Source organism: Alexandromys fortis, unplaced genomic scaffold (assembly GCF_014885135.2).
Source record: "Alexandromys fortis isolate MF-2015 unplaced genomic scaffold, M_Fortis_MF-2015_v1.1 scaffold_79, whole genome shotgun sequence".
In the NCBI taxonomy this organism is placed as follows: domain Eukaryota; kingdom Metazoa; phylum Chordata; class Mammalia; order Rodentia; family Cricetidae; genus Alexandromys; species Alexandromys fortis.
Window position 1 is genome coordinate 6,887,358 of NW_026067964.1, and position 13,997 is coordinate 6,901,354.

Below are 13,997 nucleotides of genomic sequence, written 5' to 3' on the forward strand. Positions count from 1 at the left end.
GTGTGTGTGTGTGTGTGTGTGTGTGAGAGAGAGAGAGAGAGAGAGAGAGAGAGAGAAAGAGAGAGAGAGAAAGAGAGAGAGAGAGAGAGAAAGAGAGAGATCTATTAAGAAGGGGAACAAGGGAGGAGATTGATCAGCACTTGCAGCCCTGTTGTTAGGTCAGTGGGAAATTCCTTAGCCAGATTTACCCATTCTGCATCATATAGCCATGAGCTAACACCTGGGTCCCTGCCATGCTGTTGTGTGCTAATTTCTTCCAAATTAAAAGCTTCCATTTTCTAGGAAAGCTTGGTAAGCCACAGAATGTTAAAAGGGAGGTGCAATAACAGATAATCTAAAACATCCATCCTGCAGGGAAACAGGTTAAGTTCAGGAAGTAAACAACTGGATTGCTAGTAAGTACCTGAAACCCATCAGATTCACTAGGCTTCTCCCTCTCCTGAATATACAAGCAGTAAGAACTGCTAAGAGACTCTCTCAGCCCAGCCAAGCTGCTTGAAAGAGAATAAGACCAACTGAGCTATCTGGAAAGGGCATTCTTTTACTTGTCCAATTGCCTTCAGGCTGTGCAGTGAGCTCCAGGTTTCCAGCTCTTGTGAGCTGCCACTGATGCTGGGGGTGGTCTTTTAGTGATGCAGCTGTCTGAGTTACTTCTACTCCGACAAGTAATCCCCCTCACCCATACTTCTGTAAGTAACCCCAACAAAATTCACTGGATTACCAAGTTGGACTTGGGTATCCTTACTTCAGTCCATCATTAGATCCCTATCTAGGACGACTAGACATATATTAACATCTCCCCAGGACACACAACACATGCTCAATCATTAGTTAGTTTCTATAGGAGAAGCAGTCTCAGCCATCAGTGTGGTGGTAGCTCCAGAGACACAGTAGCCTGGCTTGTCAGTCACCTGCACCCTCCACTTAGGAGAGCCTAGCAGCATTAGGTGTGGCCACCTTGCCTTCTGTAGCAGGATAGTTGCCCTTGTTATTTGTTCTTAAAGTAAAATATATTTTCCTATTCTCTGTTATTATCATGAAAATAATTGTCTTCTAAATGTTAAAAAGCTCCTGCCCTCTTCTTTAACTAGGAGCTATATAAAGATAGTCATTAGATCCATCTTATTCATCTGCACTTCTTAAGTTGCATGAGAGGCACTAATAGGTACAAATATATTAATAGCCATTATTATTGTGACTATTATTTTTTTACAGCGCTAAGGTTTGGACCCAAGGACCCCACAGCACGCTTGGCAAGTATTCTACCGCTGAGCCAGAACCTCCAGTCTGTGTTTGTTATTGCTTGGGTGGTCTTTGCTTTTCTGGGACAGTCTCAGTATGTATCAATGGCTGGCTTTGAATGCATTATGTAGCCCAGGAAGGCTTTGAACTTTTGATTCTCTCGTTTCTGCCTGCTAGGATTACTGGCACATAGTAGTTATCATTTGTATCCACTCTTTCTGTTGTTTGACACATTAATGCATTCATTCAAATTAGTCTTGCACTACAGAAAAATTACAGGTTACATATTAATGCTATTTTCTCCAAAGCATCTTTATTTTTTTTAACATATTAGCAAGGTTTTTTTTTTTTTTTTTTTCGAGACAGGGTTTCGTTGTAGCTTTAGAGCCTGTTCTGGAACTAGCTCTTATAGACCAAGCTGGCCTCGAACTCACAGAGATCCGCCTGCCTCTGCCTTCCGAGTGCTGGGATTAAAGGCGTGCGACATCACCACCTGGCTGCAAGTTTTAATTAAAAGTGGAGAAGCTCTGAAGATGGATTTATGGTTGCACTAATATAACTCATACACAAAGAAAGAGCTTTTGAACTAGGCTTGGTGGCTCATGTCTTTGATCCCAGCACTCAACAGCCAGAACAGCCAGATCTTGGTGAGTTCAAAGCCAACATGGTCTACCTAGGGAGTTCTAGGACAGCTGGGGTTATGTGGAGAGACACTGTGTCAAGAGAGAGAGAAAGAGAGAGAGAGAGAATGAGAGGGATGGATGGATGAAATGATGGAGGGAGGGAAGAAGGAAGGGGGAGAGAGAGAGAGAGAGAGAGAGAGAGAGAGAGAGAGAGAATGAAAAAGGAAGGAAGAGATGATCTTGGTCCTGTGATAAATTCCTTCTGGTTTCATCAGTGGATATATTATGACTCCTTTCCTCTTTAAGCACAAGAAATATTTTTAAGCTAGTCATTATTAGCATTTCTCTAAATAACCTGCTTATGTTAGTTACTTTTTGTCATTATAACTAAATATAGTACAACCAGCAATTTATGGAGGAAGGCTTTCTTTTGTCTCACAATTGGAAATGGCAGTGTTTATCATGGTGGAACTTGTGGTGGTGGGAGCATATGACCAGGGTTTCTCACATTTCCTGTGCACTAGGACACAGAGAAAGAAAATGTGGTGCTCTTTATATTCAACATAAATTCCCAGACCATGGGGTGGGTGCTTCTCCCAATCAGGAAGAATATTCTCTCCTCCGTTATTTCTCTCTAGAAATAACATCAAAACTCAGTAAAACCCATACTTCTAAATGACCAGCGTATGTTATAACATATAACAAAACCATGCACAGAAATTTAGCCTAATTGCAACACAGACCAAGAACTTCTATCTAATTTCAACAACATTTTGTGGTGTTTTTGAGACAATGAGTTACATATATTCATACACACAAATACACACACAAGCTGTAATAATCAAGGTAATGAACATGAGCCTTACTCTCAGAAGACGTCCTCATATTCCTTTGCAATCTCCCCCATCTGCCCTTCTCTGCTCTTACTCCATCTACCAGGCTACGTGGACATGCTTTTATAATCAATGTTGGTTTGTTAGCATTTGGGTACAGTCCAGTTCTTTCAATGATCTGTGTTGCTGTAAGTAGCCGTAGTTTGTTTGTTCCTATTCTGAGCAGTAGTCTATTGAATGGATAAATATAGGCAGGCTGGTCTAGATCTTCTCATCATTAAGACATAAGGCCTATACTTCCGAGTGCTGGGATTATATAAATGTACCATTAGGTCCGAACTGTATACTTATCATTTAAAGAAGCTGCTGAGATGTTTTACATGGCAGTTATACCATTTGGTGTTTCCAATAGTGTTGCATGAGAGTTTCAGTTGTTCCATATTCTCACGAACGCTTCTTGGTATAGCCAGTCCTTGTGGGCTTAAGCAATTGCTCTACCACTGAATAGATTTTCAATCCTGGTTAGAATTTTTATTTTACTATTAATTAGATAGGAAGTAACATGTATGTGATATGGGAAGTCCTTCTGTATATGTGCTGCTTTTATTGGTTATTGAATAAAGAAACTGCTTGGACCTCTGACAGGACAGAATAGAGCTAGGTGGGAAAATTGAACTGAAAGCTGGGAGAAAGAAGTCAGAGTCAAAAAGAAGCCATGTAGCTGCCATAGGAGACAGACACTGGAAGTCAGACAGAGACTTACTGGGAGGCCACAACCACATGGTGATAAACAGATTAATAGAAATGGGTTAATTTAAGATATAAGCACTAGTTAGAAATATGCAGAAGCTAATAGACCAGGCAGTGTTTTAATTAATACAGATTTTGTGTGCTTATTTTGGGTCTGGGCAGCCAGGAAACTAATAGACAGCCCCTTCTTACACTACATGTATGTATGTGTTTCTATGTAAATACTGCAAGTTCCTCATGTGTGCTGTATGGGCTCACCAATTCTGGCTAGTCCAGCTGGTCAGCTTTCCGATAGGATCTTCTGTTTCTTCTTTCTTTGTTTTTATACATTTTTATTGATATTTATTGAGCTCTACATTTTTCTCTGCACCCCTCCCTGCCTCTCCCCTCCCCTTTTAAATTCTCCCCCAAGGTCCCCATGCTCCTAATTTACTCAGCCGATCTTGTCTTTTTCTACTTTCTACTTCCCATGTAGATTAGATCTATGTAAGTCTCTCTTAGTGTCCACATTGCTGTCTAAGTTCTCTGGGATGGTGGTCTATAGGCTGGCTTTCTTTGCTTTATGTTTAAAAACCACCTATGAGTGAGTATATGTGATAATTGTCTTTCTGTGTCTGGGTTACCTCACTCAAAATCATGTTTTCTAGCTCTATCCATTTTCCTGCAAAATTCAAGCTGTCGTTATTTTTTTCTGCTGTGTAGTACTCCATTGTGTAAATGTACCACATTTTCCTCATCCATTCTTCGGTTGGGGGGCATTTAGGTTGTTTCCAGGTTCTGGCTATGACAAACAATGCTGCTATGAACATAGTTGAGAACATGTCCTTGTGGCACAATTGAGCATCCTTTGGCTATATACCCAAAAGTGGTATTGCTGGGTTTTGAGGAAGGTTGTTTCCTAATTTTCTGAGAAATTGCCACACGGACATCCAAAGGGGTTGTACCAGTTTGCATTCCCACCAGCAATACAGAAGTGTTCCCTTTTCCCCACAACCTCCCCAGCATAAGTTGTCATTAGTGTTTTTGGTTTTGGCCTTTCTCTGATGACTAAGGATGTTGAACAGGAATGGTGCACACATGTTCAGCCCCTATTTGCATATCAGACCGTGGTGCTTTGAGCAGACCAGGAAAGAGCAAGCACCTTGTCCTTAACTTCCCAGTGACTCTGGAAAAGCTGCTGGTCACCTTCTTGCCTTCAAAAGACCAATGAGGAAAAGAGTTCATTTTCTTTCTTAAAATTTACTTTTATTACTTCTAATTATGTGAAGGTGTGTAAGATTTATGTGGTTTTGCACATGTCAGCTCCGGTGCCCCCAAAGCTAGAGCCTTCCCATGGCCTGGAGATGGAGTTACAGGAGGTTGTGAGATGCCTTATGTGGCTGCTGAGAACTGAACTTGGTACCCCTATAGTGACATTTCATTTGTATTTTAAAAAATAAAGCTTGCCTGAAGATCAGAGAGTAAAACAGCCCCACTCCACTGGTCAGCCTTACAGACTAGGAAGTGGTAACACACACCTTTAATCCCAGTAGCCACTCTAGTTGCCTTAGAAACTGGGTGGTGCATGACTTTAATCCTAATGGTGCAAGCCTTCAATCCCAGCCCTAGAGAGGATTATAAAATGGGAGGATTTTATATTATAATCCCAGCCCTCAGATTCATTCTCATTCTGAGGTTTTCTGGAGACAGGATCACCATTTCAGACTGAGGTCAAGGTAAGAGTCAGTAGCTGTCTGCTTTGCTTTTGGATATTTAGGTTGAACCCCAATTTCTGTCTCTGAATTCTTATTAATCATGCTTCAGTCCTCTGAAAGAGCAGTTCCTCTTTCAGATCTCTCTCTCTCCAGGCCCCGTTTCCATTTTTTTTTATTGAGAAAAAGAAAAAAAAAGTTTCCGCCTCCTCCCAGCCTCCCATTTCCCTCCCCCTCCTCCCCCCCTTGTCCCCCTTCCCCCACTCCTCTCCCCCTCCCTCTCCAGTCCAAAGAGCAGTCAGGTTTCCCTGCCCTGTGGAAAGTCCAAGGTCCTCCCCCACTCCGTCCACGTCTAGGAAGGTGAACATCCAAACTGGCTAGGCTCCCACAAAGCCGGAACATGAAGTAGGATCAAAACCCCGTGCCATTGTCCTTGGCTTCTCAGCAGCCCTCATTGTTCGCCATGATCAGAGAGTCCGGTTTTATCCCATGCTTTTTCAGTCACAGTCCAGCTGGCCTTGGTGAGCTCCCAATAGATCAGCCCCACTGTCTCAGTGGGTGGGTGCACCCCTCGTGGTCCTGACATCCTTGCTCATGTTCTCCCTCCTTCTGCTCCTCATTGGGACCTTGGGAGCTCAGTCCGGTGCTGAGCTCCCGTTTCCATTTTTAACAAAAACTTTTAATACAATATATACACTATATGCTTATCTCCTCCCTCACTTCCTCCAAGTCCCATCATCCCCCCCACCATATCTCTCTCTCTCTCTCTCTCTCTCTCTCTCTCTCTCTCTCTCTCTCTCTCTCTCTCTCTCTCTCCTAAAAAAGGAACAAGAAGGTAAAAACAAAAACAAAAGAAAAAACAATTATATTCCATTGATCAAGTGTCTGTTTTCCTGCCAACCCCCTGCTATTTTTATTACTGCAGCTCTGTAACACGACTTGAAATCTGGGACAGTGAACCTCCAGCAGTTCTCTTATTACTCAGGATTGTCTTAGCTATCCTGGGTTTATGTTTTTCCACATACACTTAAAGATTGTTTTGTCAATTTCTGTGAGGAATTGTGTTGGTATTTTCATGGGGATTGCATTTAACTGTATGTTACTTTTGGTAGGAGGGCAATTTTCACTGTATTAGTCCCACTGACCCTTGAGCATGGGAGCTTTTTCGTCTTCTGTCATCTTCTCTAATTTCTTTCTTCAGTGTCTTAAGGTTTTTATTACACAAGTCTTTAGGTTAGAGTTATCCCAAGATTTAGTTATTTTTTTTTGAGTTGTTTCATGTGAACTGTTTTTTGTGTTGTTTTGAGTTGTTTCAACCACTGTGAAAGGTGTTGTTTCCCTGATTACTTTCTCTGTCCAGTCCGTTTGTCACTTGTATAAAGGAAGGCTAGTGGTTTTTTTGTTGTTGTTTGGTTGTTTGGTTGGTTTTTTGAGACAGGGTTTCTCTGTAGCTTTGGAGCCTGTCCTGGAACTAGCTCTTGTAGACCAGGCTGGCATTGGATTCACAGAGATCCGCCTGCCTCTGCCTCCCAAGTGCTGGGATTAAAGGTGTGTGTCACCACTGACCTACCAGCTGAGGGCTAGTGTTTTTTTGTGAAAGAGTTTTTCAGCTGTAGAAGTTTAGAGGTGGAGTTTTTAGGGTCATTTATCTGTAAAATCATATCATCTGCAAATAAAGATACTTTGATTTCTTCCCTTCCTATTTGTATCCCCTTGATCTCCTTCAGTGTTATTTTTATTTTTTTTTCCTTCAGTGTTCTTAATGCTCTAGCTAAGACTTCAAGCACTATATTGAATAGGTATGGAGAGAGTGGACAACCTTGTCTTCTTCCTGATTTCAATGCAAATGTTTTACTTTTCTCTCCAGTTAGGTAGGTGTTGGCTATGGGCTTATGCAAACTACCTTTATCATATTGATATATGTCCTTTGTATCCCCAATCTCACCAGGACTTTTATTACAAAGAGATACTGGATTTTGTCAAAGGCCTTTTCTCTTCTATTGAGGTGATTATGTGACTACTTCGGTCTTTTAGTCTGTTTATGTGTGGATTACATTTATTGACATACATATATTGAACTACCCCTGCATCTCTGGGATGAAGCCAAGTTGATTATGGTGAATAATCATTTTGATGTGTCCTTGGTGTTAATTTGCAAGTATTTTAATGAGAATATTTTCATCTATGTTCATAACGAATATTGATCTATAATTTCTTTGTATGTTTGTGTAGTTTTGTTATTGGGGTAATAGTGGTCTTGTAAAAAATTAGGAACTGTTCCTTCAGTTTCTATTTTGTGTGATAATTTGAACAGTATTGGTGTTAATTCTTCTTGGAATATTCTGATAGAATTTTCCAATGAATCCATCTGGCCCTGGGCCATTTTGGTTGGAAGAGTTCTAATTACAGCTTCTATTTCACTAAGCATTATGGGTCTAATTAGATTGCTTATTTGATCTTTATTTAACTTTGGTTGGTTGTATATATTTTAAGAAATTTATCCATTTCTCTTAAATTTTCAGTTTTATGGAGTATAAATTTTAAAAGCATATGCTTATGATTCTCTGAATTACCTTGGTATCTGATGTATTGTTGCTTTTCCCCCTTTATTTTTTTTAAATTTTATTGATTCTCTGTGGATTTTAAATCATGTGTTCTCACTTCTCTCCCTGTACCCTCCCACCCACCCTTTGCCCCTGCAACTCCCCCCCCCAAATCAAAACCAAATTTAAAAGAAAAACCAAAAACCAAACCAAACAAAGCAATTAATTTAAAAAGGGTGTGGGGGGGAGAATCTTGTTGTGGAAGCTGTAGTGCGGCATGAGTCACACAGTTACCATTAGTCCATTCATCTTTACTTGCCCGTGTTCATTACCACCAGTCATTGGTCTGGTCGAGGCCTCTGGTTTCTGTTACACCACCCATAATGGGCTCTCCCTGGGGCTCCTCTTGGAGATCCTGTTGTTTGGGATCTGTAGGTTCATCCCCTTCATGTGTTTCCATGGATGTTGGGGTGGGCTAGCTCATAGCCCTGGTTCTGGGCCTGGGTGGTAGTTGGCTGGGCTGCTCAGGCTGCTATCTGTCCCTCATCATCACTACGGGGGTGAGCTCTCCAGCACTGCCCTAGCTAGTCCACCCAACGCAGCCTGCAGTGAGGAGTGGGACCATTTCTCCTGCTCTCAGACCCGGGTCACCACACTCACATCACCAGCGCCAGCTCCACTGTTTTGCCCAAACAAGGAGCAAGGCCCTCTCTCCTGATTACTGGAGGGGGCATATGGTGTGTGTGTGTTGAGGGAGGGTGTCGGGGGCCAGCCTTGACAAAAATACCCTTTCCAGAGCAGAGGCGTGGGAATTTACAATATAGTAAAGAATAAGAGCAGGGCGGTGGTGACGCACGCCTTCAATCAATCCCAGCAGGCAGAGGCCAATGGATCTCTGTGAGTTCAAGGCCAGCCTGGTCTACAAGAGCTAGTTCCAGGACAGGCTCCAAAGCCACAGAGAAACCCTGTGTGTGTGGGGGGGGGGGGGGGAATACGGAGACGTGAACATATAGGATAGTATCGGGAGGGAATTTTTCAGAAATTTTCAGTGAGTACTGAAAATTCACTTGTGTTTAATTTCCAACTGGTTAATATACCCCTGACCCCAAAATGTAGGTGTAAAACAAAAGGCTGCATTAACATACAAATTGAAATTCAGGGGCTGCATTCACCACTCCCGCCCTAGACTTGCACTCGAGACCAAACACCCTGTAGGCAAACCACTCCCTGGACAGAATCCCAAGTTATTTTCGTAAAGGGAACTGGAAGTTAGTTGGATCCTTAGGCTTTTGTTTTAGGTAAGAACCAACTACTTTTCCATTTCAGGAGCACAGGTCTGGCAACTAGCCACACCTGTTGACAATAGCCTCAGAGAGCAGAACTGATTTACAACTGGAGGGGAACTTTCTTTGAGTTAGAAGTTCAGCTCAGCTCTCTGGCTCTCACACCCTCAGGGCTGCCTCACCTGCACACCCAACAGCAGGGTCAGCTCTAGTTTGCTGCTCAGATTGGAAGCGGAGCAGGCTCTCTAGTGCACTGTAGCCAGTGAGGGTCAGGGCTGGCTCTCCCATCTCACTCTTGTGATCCTAGGGCTAGCTCTCTCACCTACCGCAGGTGACAGTGGGGGGCGAGGGCATCTTCCTCTGATCCATGCCACCACAGATGAGGGGATCAAGGGGTCAACTCTCTTACTCTCACAACCCTGGGGGAGGGGGCTCTTTGGGTTTCCATCACAGGATTAGCTCTAGTGATAAGGTGCCCTCCTGTGGTGAGGGGTGGGGCCATCTTTCCACAGTGCAGGGCACAGCCTACCCGAGGTCCAGGGCCAGTTCTCCTGCTGCTGTATCCAATGAAGGGTGGGGCTTGCTCAACACAGCGTGGTTCCAATGTGTCATTGGACATCATCACAGACCTCAGCTGCAGCAGGACCATGGAGACCCAGACAAGGACCTTGGCAGCAGCTTAGGCCAGGACTTTACCACGGCCCCGGAGGCAGCACAGGGCACCCAGACCAGTATGTCTTCATTGGCAGCAAGGTTCTTAGGCATCAGCATAGTCTCATGTGGTTGACCAGACCCTGGGCATCTGCAGAGTCCTCAGTGGTAAAAGGAGCTATGGAAACCACCCCAGACCCTGGCTACTGCTGGACCATGAACCCAGCCAAGGCCCTCAGCAGTGGCCTGTGCCTAGATGTCCCTTTGGTCCCAAGATAGCAGTACTGGCCAACCATATCAGTATGGTCCCTTATTAGTGACATGGTCTGTTATTCTTTTTTTTAAAAATGCTGCAAAATCCCCGCGGCAGTAGGCAGCAGAAATGCTGTAGGCCCCAAATGGTAGTGGCGGGCCATGTGGTGGCAGGCAGCGGGCTCTGGGAGCAGCTAGTCCCAGGCAGAGACGGCTGCCGGTCCCAGGCAGGGAGACACATGGCGGGCGGGCAGAAGACAGAAACATGGATAGACACGACATGCAGGGTGAGGTTGAATGTTTATTCAGGGGGTTATGGAGGAGGAAGGGTGAAGGGAGGACAGAGAGAGGAGAGAGAGAGAAAAGGAGAAAGAGACAGAGAAGGGGGAAGTGGAGAAATGGGGAGAGAGGCCGAAGCGAAGCTGCCTCTCCGAGAGGAAGATGGAAAAGAGAGCGAGCTCAGGCCGGAAGCTGAAGATCAGCCTGCCTCAGCAGATGGGGGAGGGAGTGGGCGTGGCTTGTCTCTTAAAGGGACCAAAGCCATAACATTCCCAGGTCTCCCTTATAATAAAAAAGCAGATTAGATCTCTTAAAGAGACCAAAACCATAACATGGTCCTTGGACACCAACATGGTCGTAGGTGGCTGAACAGGTAGGTAGCCTGTCATCCACATGGCCCTCAGTGGTAACAGGAGCCACAGATCTCAACTCAGATCCTGGCTGTTGTAGGGTCACATAGACCCAGACAAGGCCCCCAGCAGCAGCCCTGGCCTGGATGATACCATAACCCCAGATGATGGCACAGGCCACTCAGATCAGCATGTCCCTGGAGGTAGCACAAGCCCTTGAACACCCTCTTGGTGACAGTTTGCAACCCAGACCCCTAGAGATCTGTGGTCTTTGGTGGCAATGTGGATCACAGACATCAGTACAGACCTTGGCTGGAGTAGAACCGCAGACTCAGGCATGGTCTTATGCAGCAGCCTGGGTCACCATGGTCTAAGACATGGTGCAGGCCACTCAGACTGGTATGGCCCTGCAGCTGTGTGGCCCTTGGATGCCAGGATGGCCCCAGGTGGCAGCCCAGACTAGGTCCCCGCACAGGCCCCGAGTGGTGACAGGAACCATAGCTATGAACACAGGCCTCCTCAGCTGCTCTAGGGTCCCAGACCAAGACCTGGCCCATGGCCCTAGGTAAGGCCTAGAAATCACCCCCGGACTTGAGTGTTCAGCAGGCCATTCATGTCAGCCCTTTCTGCACCACACTGACCCTTCTAGATCTGCCTCTCTCCCCAGCCAATGAACCGGTCCTCCTCCCTCTTCTACCTCCCCTCCCTGTACTCTCCTACCGCAACGATGCCCGACTGCCTGGCACCGGGGCTCTGGGTTGGGTCATAGGTAGTGCTTGGTTGAGTCAGTCCTGCTCAGCTACAAGGCATGGCACGGAGCTGTGGCTGTTCCTGTCTCACATGCCTGGGCCTAGAAACCTTGGGCAGCGTTTGGTATGATGGTGTCTAACTGCCCCTACATCCTCAACATTTGTTGCCAGATTTATGATAGCATTCTGACTGGAGTGAGATGGTGTCTCAAAGTAACTTTTCCATTTCTCTGACGACTAGGGATGTTGAAGTTTTAAAAACTAATTATTTGTTTCTTCTTTTATAAAGCATATGTTCAGCAGCCTGAATGCTGACTGGAAGTTTGAATTTCTTGGTATTTCATTCTTCCAGTCCTGGAATTCTGGACATTAGGCCACTGCCTTAAGTATAGTTGACACAGACTTTCTCTGTTCTGTGGGCTGTTCACTCTGCTTACAGTTCTTTTGCTCTGCAGAAACTGTTTTATTACATGTAGGCCCATCTGTTGATGCTTGGGGCTTGGTCCTGTGCTATTGAAATCCTGTTCATGAAGCACTTTCTGAGCTCCAGTGTCTGGAGGAGCATTCACCATGTTTCCCTCTAGAAGTTTCTGCATTTCCTGTCTTAAATTAAGGTTTCTGATGCAGTTTGGATTGATTTTTGTGGAAGTTGAAAGATATACTAGTTTGGGTATAGTATATACTTTATAAATGAGACCAAGAAAGCACAGAGTTAGGAGATGAGAAGGACAGAATCTACATGAGTCACAGTCCAACTCGGTCATAGTTGGTTGGCTTTGTTTTGACTGTGTGTGGTGGCTAAGCGCATACAAATATTGACAGTGAAAATGTATGCGGAGCCCTAGGTGAAGCTTCGTGGTTCAGAACAGCCATTCTAATGTACAGACGTCCAAGGGGGTATATAGGCTTTGTTACTGGACAAGTGTGAGCATGCTGTTGCTATCCTGAACTCCCCCATGCCTCCCTAGCTATGTTGCTCTGAAACTTCTAAAACCACAACCTAACAAAACCTTTCTATTGTGGGAAATCCTTCTGTATGTGTGTTGCTTTTATTGGTTAATGAATAAAGAAGCTGCTTTGGTCTGTGATAGGGCAGAATAGAGCTAGGCAGGGGTGGGGGGTGTAGGGAACTAAACTAAATGATGGGAAAAAGAAGGCGGAGTCAGTGAAAAGACGGGTAGCTGCCATGGCAGACAGATATGCTGGAATCTTGTGGGTAAGCCACAGCCATGTGGAGATATACAGATAAATGGAAATGGGTTAACCAAGCCGGGCTGTGGTGGCGCACACCTTTAATCCCAGCACTTGGGAGACAGTAGCAAGCAGATCTCTGTGAGTTCGAGGCCAGCCTGGTCTACAAGAGCTAGACCCAGGACAGGCTCCAAAGCTACAGAGAACCCCTGTCTCAAAAAAACAAAACAAAACAAAACAAAACAAAACAAAAAACCCCAAACAAACCAGAAATGGGTTAACCAAAGGTATGAGAGCTAGCTAACTAGCAATACGCTTAAGTGACTGGCCAAGCAGTGATTTAAATAATATAGTTTTCTGAGTGATTATTTTGTGGTCTGGGTAGCTAGGAATGAACAAGTAGTCTCCACCAATACCTTTCTTTGCTTCTTCCTGTCAGATTTTTGGTCACAGTGAGGAAAAAAGTAAATACAGTTTCCCTTTAGAATGCCCATTAGCAGTATCCACCATCAAGCTGGAATGCCAGCATTATGATCAGATAGAGCTTACTCTAGAGCAAAGAACAGGTCACTTAACACGGGCGGTGGGGGTGGAGGGGCAGTCCATAATAATAAAACTTTTGTAGGAGATGAAAACTCCAGCAACAACTGATAGACATAAGAGAAATATGGAAGGAGCCACATTATAGTCGTATTTCAGTACTTTTCAGCACTGGGCATTAAACCCAGGGCCTCACACGGAAGGCTGAACTCGACCTACAGCCTCAGCCCATCAATATGCCTTTCTAAAGGGTAACTAAAAGGATGAGCAAGGCAGGAAACTGTAGGGATGTTGAAGATCTGAGTAATAACATCACCTGACCAGACTTGATTGATGTTTGTAAGACGTGCTATCCAATCATTTTATATTTTATTTCCAATGCACAATGACCTCATCGATACTTGGACTCATGTGACAAGTTTGAATACATTTAAAATGACTAATTAGAAATTATTAATAGAAAGTATTCAGAAATATTTCTATAATTACAGACATTACTGTATTTGTAAAGCACCCAACAGGCCAAAGAAGAAATAACGTGGAAATTATATAGGATTTCAAAATAGGATGTGGAATTCAGCTAAATCAGTTTATAGTATAGTACTATATAGTATATATTTCATAATTAGTATTCATTATACATTATACAATGAGTAATCAGTATATAGTAAGATAGCATGCTATATAATAATCAGTATATTTTATAATAGTATATAGTAAGTTATTAAATGGCCATAAGTATCATGACGATGACCTCTGTGAGTTAAGAAAGAGAAAAATTAAAGTTTAAATAAAATTTTATTAACTAAAAGCATTGAAAATAATAAAGAAACAACCAGAAAAAACGAAAGTAATAATGACATCTACAAAGACAACAAATTATCATTCCTTAAACGGAATGGAAGCAGTCAGATATTGTCCAAGTGGGACAATAACGGGACCATCGTTAACAGATTTACATCAATAAATCCAGCAGTTTAGACAGTTTCACAAGATATTAGAGGTCACTCTGTGAGAAAC

The 13,997-nt window shown here is 43.8% G+C and overlaps 1 protein-coding gene across 1 annotated transcript in view; it reads left to right on the forward strand.

Annotated features, from left to right (window-relative positions):
- The first annotated feature begins 5,535 nt into the window (after positions 1 to 5,535).
- Positions 5,536 to 13,997, forward strand: part of Tent2 (terminal nucleotidyltransferase 2) — a 60,157-nt gene continuing 51,695 nt past the window's right edge. Inside the window, exon 1 of the mRNA XM_050153782.1 lies at positions 5,536 to 5,660. The gene's annotated coding sequence lies outside the window, so the exon portion shown is untranslated. The remainder of the gene's footprint in view (positions 5,661 to 13,997) is intronic.